Source organism: Ictidomys tridecemlineatus, chromosome 7 (assembly GCF_052094955.1).
Source record: "Ictidomys tridecemlineatus isolate mIctTri1 chromosome 7, mIctTri1.hap1, whole genome shotgun sequence".
NCBI classification, from domain to species: Eukaryota; Metazoa; Chordata; class Mammalia; order Rodentia; family Sciuridae; genus Ictidomys; species Ictidomys tridecemlineatus.
The window spans coordinates 15,411,416-15,420,838 of record NC_135483.1 but is presented as its reverse complement, the minus strand read 5'-3'; the positions used below and the strand labels follow the sequence as shown (position 1 = coordinate 15,420,838).

Sequence of the window (9,423 nt, the reverse complement as noted above, 5' to 3'; positions counted from 1 at the left end):
GTTTGCCCAACCAGGTCAGGCCCACTCAGGGTAATTGCCCTCCTGGTTAACTTAAAGCTCATTGGAGGCATCTACAAAAGCCTCTCCCCCTTGCCATATAACACAACCGAATCACACTCTATGGCTTATGGGAGGCTCCTACAGCCAGTATGCAGCAGAGGCAGGAATCCTGAGGCATCTCAGAATTCTAAATGGACTGTGGCTCCCCATTTCCTTTTGTGTCTTCCTGTTCCACCTGAGATTCCAGTGACTCTCCAGAAGTCCCTGGTAGAACACTTTTTATTTTAATTGTTTTAAGACGGGCCTTGTTTCCCCTGGGAATTCTTCATAGAGTGGCAAAAGATCTTGCTTAGCAAACCTGCTAGGATAGATAGTTGGTCCTTAGGGTTATCCACTAAGAAGGATGGTCAGATTGCCTTTGGGGGCTCAGAGAATCAGTCCCCGACACCCTAAGGTGCTGGATGTCATCGATGGCTTCTCTCTTGATGATCTGAACTAGGACTACTGTGTAACACACATAGAAGAATTGAGAAAATAGGCCTTTCTACTCTCAGACTCAGCCAAGATCATGTGGTCGGATCAGTTAGTAGTGTCTTCCAGGGATGCTGGGTGTCATCAGTTTGCCACCCGGGTCCCTAGCCTTTAGGCTTTGGGACAGCACTAACCCAAACCAACCTCTCTTCTTGATCATCTTCCAACGACATGATTCCAAGACTGCCACCATTGTATGCACAGGACATGTGGGGTATGGGGCGGGGACTTCTAACAGCTAAGAACTAAGAAGTGTCTCCTGCTAACGAGGCTATGTTCTTCACCCTTCTCCTACCTCTGAGCAGTGATAAAATACTCAAGCACAAAGCACATCCCTAGAGCCATAATCGGAGGCCTTTGGTGATCTCTGAGTCAATGGGACTATCCCTTGAAAGCCCTGCTTTGTCTTTGATGGGTCCCTGTGCAAAACATCCTGACGCCCTCCATCAAATCAAGTCAGCAGAGACCAGGCCTTCCTCTTCCTTACAGACTCAACCTGTGGTCCTTTTCAACAGTGACGGTCCTTTATGACACTGGCCTCTCTTGGGAATACCTGGGGTGTTGATTTCTCTACCAGTTCCACTAGACTATGAGTTTCTTGAGGGAAAGGAACAACATCCTGTTCTCGTTTAGCTCTTGCTGCGGGCATACAGCTCGACTCACGGGCGCCTCTTAATAGATTCTTAATGGAATGAACAAATTGACAAATGAATGGCTTTACGAAACTTCTTCCACTTACTCAAGACCAAATCACCTGTTTTGCTGGTTGGTTGGTTTGCTTTTCAATAAAGCCTAAAGCCACTACGTCTCTCCTTCCTTCATCTTTATAAGACAGGCTGGTTTGATGGCATTGAACCTTGAGGAGGTCAGTGAATGACAGCAGGCTCTGAGAGGAACCAGGTAAAGCCAGTGACTGTTCTTGTCAGCTCGTAACAAGCGGGACATAAATACACGTTAGGGAAGAGGAAATTCAAAACAGACACAGGGAAACAGGTTGAAGGCTTTAAAAAACAATATGTTCAGAAACCACTTAGTCAGAGGCAATGAGACCATGACCCTGGGCAAATCACGTTCTGTTGCTGTCATTGTCTGAATGAGACACAATTTCATAAGCCGGGGAGCCCTGCCCCCTCCTGCCTGTTTCATTAGAACATAAATCATTTCCCCAGGGGTGAGTTTGGGGTGAGGGTGTGCCCTTTCCTGCCTCGTCAGCCCAGGCTCTTGCGAGGGCAGCTTGCTCTTTCCGTGACTCCACCCCAATCTCACCCTTTTTCTTTTTCTAAACTTTTATTTTGAAGACATTCGTGGAACATAAAGGCCCTGATAGTAGTTTTTCTTCACTAGACCTGCGGTGAACAAGTTACATTTATTTATTTTATATTAACTTTTTTAACATAGCTGCTTTCATCTTAAAACATGATTATTTTGACTTCGAGAAAATGGCTTCCTTTACAATGGCCACTGGGAACCTCAGGACTCAACGTCCTTCAACTATCCTGTGAACCAGAGGGCTGCTACCCCAGGTAGCAAGATGGGGGTCTGCATGTCGTGTTTCCAGAAGCTTCCGGCGCGTGGAGGCCAATACTTTGCAAGGGAAACCGTGAGCTTGATGGTGGTCTCTGGTTCAACTCCAGACCAGAGAGGGCAGGTGTGGGGTGGGAAACTGAGAGCGGAAAGTAAGCGCTTACCTGTCCTGGACTGGCCTGAGAAAATGCAGGAAGGAGACAAGCAGCTCCCACTGGCTCCACGGGCTCTCTCGAGCCTTCTGTGGCTCACCTGCACCTGGTGGGGACACGGCCTCTGTGCTGTGCTCCAGCTCCAGCAAACCCACTGCCGCTCTCCTGGGGAGCTCCCAGAAAGGATCCCCAGTTCAGTCTTTCTTAGCAGGCTGGCAGTGGACATATCTTGGCTAGTTCGTGAAGCCAGGTCCTTGCTAACATGTGTCACCCTCCCCGATAGGAGAAAGGCTTGTGTATTTCAGATATGTTCCATACCTAGGTTGTCAGACAAATGTTTGGGCACCAAGTCCCTGATTTATTTGTCCCTGTAGTCATGTTCAGGGATCAGTAAGGTATTAGAGAAAGGCTTGGGAGTGTTTCCTCAGCTGGCTTCTGGTGCCAAAGAAAGGTTTTTCTTTGGAGTCCTGTTTAAAACTCAGATGCCATCCAGGGCCAGGTAGGGAATAAATGAAAGAATAGGTCACAATCAGTGACAAAGTCCCTTTCCTAACTAAAGACATTCAAATTCATTTGACTTTTTAAAAAATCACTGGCCAGCCAAACCAAATACCACTGTGGGCTATCTTTGGTCGCCAAGCCAAGCTTGAGTGGTCCTCTGGACAGGTCATATGCATCCTGTTCCCTGTGTGGCCTTGAGTGCGGGATAAGGAGGCCCAGACAAGCCCTGACTCCCCCACTAGCCCAGCTTTACCCACTTGGCAACTTTGGACAACTATCTTGTCCTCTCTGAGCCTCAGAGTCTTCATTTGTAAAATGGAGATAATACCCACATCGTGAACGCAGGTCGTGAGGGTTAGGTGACAGTCGGTGGGACAGCATTTGCCTCTGTACCTGGCACACATTTTTAAATGATGGAGAACCGGAGGCCACAGGCTACATCAAGTCCCCAATAAGAGGCATCCCCTACAACCAACCAGGTCACATCTGAACCCTTGGAGCATCTCTTTCCACAACTCTCTGGCTCCTCACCTCCCAGCCCATTCCTGGGCTTCTCGTGTCCCCACCCCAAGAGCAGGCTCCCTCCCCTTCCAGGGCCCACACTTGCTATTGGGACTCAATAGCAGATTCAGCCTCTCTGGCTTGAGTCTGGGGCACCCTTCTTGAAAGGTTTCCCTTTGTCCTCAGATCTCTCTGGAAACAGATCCATCCTTTCCAGAGCTATCTGGAACTCATTTGTACTTTTTAAGTCCCAGGTTCCCAAGGCCAGGATGCAGCATCCATGGGTGGATGAGTGGATTGTAAACTTGAGGCCTGATGGAAGATTTGGTAAAAAGGGCTCTGCTCACAGGGTCCTTATTGGGGGTCCGTCAGGGACCAGATTCTCTATAGCTACAGAATCCTACATGCTCTTTTTCAACACCTCTAATTTTCCCTGAGTTCTACACAGCTGGCCAGTCCCAAGGTACCTCCCCTTCTCAGAGAAGCCTTCCTTGACTGATAGCTATGAGTGAGAACAACCCTCCTCCATTGTATGCTCATGAATTGTTTCTTTGGTTGCTCTATTATAACTTGTACTTACATTCTCAATGGTTTGTTCACTGGTTTTCTTCCTATGTGTGTGTGTGTGTGTGTGTGTGTGTGTGTGTATCTGTGTGTGTGTGTATAATGAAACTCCAAAGACAAAATAGAAGTTCACTTCTTTCCATGTAAAACAGAGTTGGTTGGGCAACTCTGCTCCAGCTCTGCTCCAGTCACCTGTCCTGCCACCCCCCACGCGTTGCCTCATCTGTGTGGTCCAAGGCAGCTCACTGTGATGTTCCCATTCTTTCCAGTGGAAGGATGTATGGGGAGGTCACACACTTTCCCTTTCAGGGCTGGAGAAAAAGTGATTCATGTCACTTTCGACTAGATCCCATTGGTCTGAACCTAGTCACATGACCACATGCAGCTACAAGGTTGGCCCAAACCCAGAGGTTCTATTGTTATTGTTACAGCAGAAGTGGAGCTTGAGTGGCAATTTGTGAACTCTTTGACAGCCAGGAGCATGACTATCAGGACTAAGTTTCTTATGTTGAAACCTTATACTCAGGCACCAAGGTTGGGGTGGCTGGGGATGCTGGTGGGTGGAGATGTAAGAGTGGACAGACTCAGGGTACAAGTGCGAGGTAGATGAGCAGGGCTGGCCTACAGAATCAAACAGGTACCCCTGATGGAACAGCCAAGGTGCCTCTCCCAGACAAGTGGGAACTTCCTTTTGCATTATTATTTAGCTTTTCAAGCATTTATTCCTTAACTACCCAACTAAATTCTAAGCCATTCAAGCTGGAAATCAAGGTAGGATATAATTATGGGTTCAAATCTTGTTTCTACCATTTAACAACCTGTAAGAACTTAAGCCTCAGTTTTCTTATCTGTCCATTGGGGATTAAAATACCACCACCTGGAATGAAATGGGCTCATACATACAAAGGCTGGGCAGAGTGCCTAACGTATATTTGAAAAGTCAAAATTGTTACACTTCTGCTGCTGTGTCCCCCCTCATGCATCCTCAGAACCTAACACAGGGATTATCAATCACTCTTTGGTGGGGGAGGGTGTGTAAACTGGGCACTGGGCTCCGAAAAGAACCATGCTCAAGCTGGTGTCTTCCAGTGTCTGCCCTAGTTCAGGTTCTTAATGGCACCTTCTCCACATGTTCTTCTTTCCCCAGAAGCAGCTGCCTCTTCCTCCAGGACTGGACAAAGCTGATGATCATGGCTCATCTTCAGAGGCCGGCACCGTGCAAATGTTACCTTTTCTCTGAAGCCTTCCTGCCCTCTGCCTCCCACCTGCTCCTTCCCAGGAAAAGCCTGGGAGAATGAGTGGCTTCTTCCTGGGCCCTCCTGCTGCTCCTGCTCTGCTTCCTGTTGGGAGCGTGTATTCCTCTGGCTGGTTTCATTCTGTAATAATACCCAAGCATAAGCCTGCGAAGCTTGTCCTTCTACCCCTTTACGGTACTCAGGGACTTGGGCCATTAAAAGAGGTTGTTTATATGCAATTCATCGAAACGTGACTGACCGAGGCCTGTGGACACACACAGCACCATTTCTGCTGGTTATCAGAGCACAGCACAGGGGCAGGTGGCTCTGAATGTCGCCTCTCCGTATCTCTTCCCTGCCTGGTTCCCCCAGGTCAGACCCTCCTCTTGGGCCCCACCAGTCCTGTTGGCTCTTCCCCTTCAGGGTGGCCCTAAAGACTCTTTTCTGGTCTCAGAGCAGGAGCTTTACTCGGTCTCATCTTGTCATTTCCAAGCCTCGAGTCTCCCCAGAGAGAGACTTTAACAACACCACTCAAACTCCTCCATTCTTCTGCCTCATCTCTTCACTGAGGCCTGAAGGCAACGTGGCCTGGTACTGAAAAGAAAGGGTGGCAAGGCAGCCAGAGGCAGGAGGGTGCTTGGGGGAAACACTGGCAAAGGTTTCAAAGACCCGCCGCTTCCCACTGCATGCAATTGCTATGCTGGTCTTTCTCCCTGGGCTGAGAGTTTCTTGCAGGTCGAACCTGCAGACTGTTTGTTTTTACCTTCAAGACCATTGGATCATGCTTTTGGACAATGTTTATTCAATGAGTAGCCATACGTGTATATGAACATCCTTTGTTGGGAAATGGTTATATCTTACATGCATAAGCACTTAGGTTTATCTCCATGATGCTATTTAATCCTCAAGACAATCCTGGTAAGGAAGGACAGACATTTTTATTTCTTACTTTATAGACAAGAGGCCAGAGGACCAAGAGTCCCGCCTGGAGTTCTCTTACTGGCTAAAAGCAGGGCTGAGACTGAGACTAAGATCTGCTTCCTTCAAAGCCCCTGTCCTTTCCATTACGAAGGAGAGGAGAAAATGGAGATGAGAAGGGCATGTGCCATTCTCAGAACCTCCGAGGCTGCACCCAGCCATCCTTAACCTCAGGGTCATATGGAAGCCTGGGGTGAGATGAAAATCTGAAAAGGGATGCTAATGCCTCACTTGGTCCCAGTGAGGAGACTTCACCTCTTAAGCAAAGAATTCTCCAACATTTTGTTCCCCTTCCATTATTGAGGACCTAAAAGAGCTTTTGTTTATATGGGTTCTACCTATTGATTTTTGTGACAGTAGAAATTAAAACCAAAACAAATCTTTGTTAAACATCTAATGTATGGACTGGCATTGCTTTTTATATCTTTACCTCTTTAACCCCTGGCTCAGTGGATGACAGCTAGAATCTTCCATCTTTTCTGATGCATTTCATCTATTCCAACTTGGTTCCTTTATATGAAATATATGCAGAACATCCAGCCTCATGCAGCTAGTTAGTGGAGAAAGGGAGGTGTACCTTTATTAATAGCCTCTGGAGATAATTATGGATATTCTTTTTAGGTACAAAGCACAGTAAGGGAAAGCTTCCTAAAGATTAATTGCAATGTGAAATCTGAAACCGTATCAATACAGTGTCCTATTTGCTCACTTTGAATGTGTCTTTAGCCCATGCTGGTTCAAATCATTAACCATTGGTCCTTTGAAAATTATTGGTTAACTGAGTTATTCAACGTCTCCTAGTATAAGCAAATTTATTCACACAACAACAACAAAAAATCACTTATTATACCACCATTACTGCTGTCATCAGAAGCATCTTTAAATACTAGAAAGCTCCAAGCACATATGGCAAATGAAATTTTTTTCCTCAAAATTCTGATTTTTCATTCAGAAGCTCAAATATTGTCACTGGTGACAAGCACTATCAGTTGCTTCCCTTGTTATGACAGGCTCGCTTTATTCCTTTGTGAAGAAAATGTCTTCCAAACACCCGTCAGGCCTGAATAACTATGGTTTGTCAGTCTCTCAAGCGAAACTTGTATTGCAGGGGGGAGGGGTGCGGATAGTTTAGCTTGCAACTCAAATGATTGCAGAAACACTTTTTTCAAGGTAGCTGTCTTTTTTCCGTAGGCAGCAGGAGTGCTTTTTGTGTACTTCCCATTTGTCCTCAAGTAGTGTGAAACTGGCTATTTTTCCCCCCGTGAGTGCCTGAAAGGTGAAGAAAGCAATGGTCACCAATGTAGCTCGGTACCACTGCCTTAATTCATGCCAAAGCAATTTTATTCATCTGTACTTTTGTGCCATCTATTAAAATTCCAATACCACCAAAAGGTAAATAATGCTTTAGGATTATTAGAGAAATAGCTTTGACCTTGCAGATCCCCTGATAAGGTCTCAGGGATTCCCAGGGATCTACGGTCCATACTTTCAGAACCACCGACCACAAGCAGTAATTGGTGTGAATTCTGAGGTAGATGGTAGAGAAGAACAATCATCAGTCTCATCGTCAGAGATTGGTGTTACTTTTAACCCTTCTCTGGTCCTCAGTTGTATCTTCTGTAAAAGGGGACAATATCTTCCCTACTCCATCATCATGAGAGGGAAGCCATGTGATGCACCTGCCATTGCTTAAGTCAATGTCCTTCCTCTAGTTTCCAAGGCAACTGTGGGAGGAGGGCCCACCCTCCCTAGGGGGAGGCAAAGGACCGTGGACACTTAAAGTCCATAAAAGGAAAAATGGATGAATCGGACTTCATCCAAATTAAACATTGGCTCAGTGAAAGAGCCTATTAGACTGGAAAGGCAAGCTGCAGACCAGGAGAAGATATTTGCAAGTCACGTTTCTGACAACTTGTGTCTAGAATAATGGAAAGAATTCTCACAAGTGAACAATGAAAAAGCTGTTAGAGAATAAAAACTAGAAAATGAGCAGAGATGTGAACAAACATGTTGCCATAGAGGAAATACAGATGGTAAATATGCACAGGAAAAGATGTTCAACATCATGGCCATGATGTCTTTAGGAAAACGCAAATTAGAACCACAGAGATAATCCCGCTATCATACTGCACTGCAGTTTGGCAAGATGGTACCATCAGAAGGAAATGGTGAAAGGCACCCAGGATGTCATACACAACTACATGTGAATCTATATATTGAAGTCAAAAGTACATTTTTATTTTTTTTATTTTTTTTTTTTTTAATATTTATTATTTTTTTTTTTTAATATTTATTTTTTAGTTTTCGGCGGATACGTCTTTGTTTGTATGTGGTGCTGAGGGTCGAACCCGGGCCACACGCATGCCAGGCGAGCGCGCTACCGCTTGAGCCACATCCCCAGTCCCAAAAGTACATTTTTAATAAATTAAATAAACAAGCAATATCATCACGGCCCTGTCTCAAATTTCTAAGACTTTCCTATCTTTCTTAGAATAAATCCAAACTACAGACCTTGTCTTATAAGTTCTACAGGATCTGGCCCCTGCCTCTGACTTCATCTCCAACCACTCTCTCCCCCATGGCCTCCTTTCTTGGGATTTCTGAAAAGCTGAGCTTATTCCTGCATCAGGGCATCTGCGTTTGAAGTTTCCTTTCCTGGGAAACTTCATTTTCCAGATCTTTATGCCATTTCCCTCCATCGCTCTGATGGTGATCACATACAGAAGGGCCCTTCTTGACCACCCTGCCCCAGATGGCACCCACACTCTTGCTCCCGACTCATCTCTTTGGCAGAATTTGCATTTGTGGATCTATCTGTTGCCTGCCTTCCTGAGTAGACTATAGGTTCAGTGTGCGCAGGATTCTCACCTCTCGGTTCGCCACTGCATCCCCACCTGCCCAGCACATAGTAGGTGCTCCATCTATCTTGTTGAGTGAATGAGTGAATATAAAAATGGCAGGCTGATGTAGGTGAAGGTTTGCTCTGGCACACACACTCTAATTTGTGTGGACGTGCTGAAGCAAACCTTCCTTACATTGCAGATCCCCCGAAATGGCACAAACATACTTTGTACGTGCCAAAAGCATCTGCTTTTCATTCTTCACAAAACAAATCTGTGGAGGTGTGGGGAAAATGATTCCAGAAATATAAAGATCCAGGTTTGAGTCCCCACCTGGCACTATTCTGGCCATTTTGGGGTCTGAGCAAATCACATCACCTTCTTGAGTTTCCATTTGCTCATCTAAAATAGGGTTGCCCTAGGAAGCCTGGAGCTAGTAAGAATCAGTCCCTCTCCTCTCAGCCCGATTCCCATCTCAAGGCATCACACCATCTGCCCACGCACCCAAAACAGGAACCTGGGTGAGTCAGCCTCAGCTTCCTTCTTTACTGCCCCCACACCTGACCAGTTGCCAAGTCTTGACTGGTCCACTTACAA

The 9,423-nt window shown here is 46.0% G+C and overlaps 1 long non-coding RNA gene across 1 annotated transcript; it reads left to right on the top strand.

The window, feature by feature from the left end:
- Positions 1-1,713: 1,713 nt before the first annotated feature.
- On the top strand, positions 1,714-6,378 carry LOC144365417 (uncharacterized). The gene is made up of 2 exons (XR_013423823.1): positions 1,714-3,536; positions 4,921-6,378. It is a non-coding gene; the product is annotated as an uncharacterized LOC144365417 (long non-coding RNA).
- Positions 6,379-9,423: the final 3,045 nt, after the last annotated feature.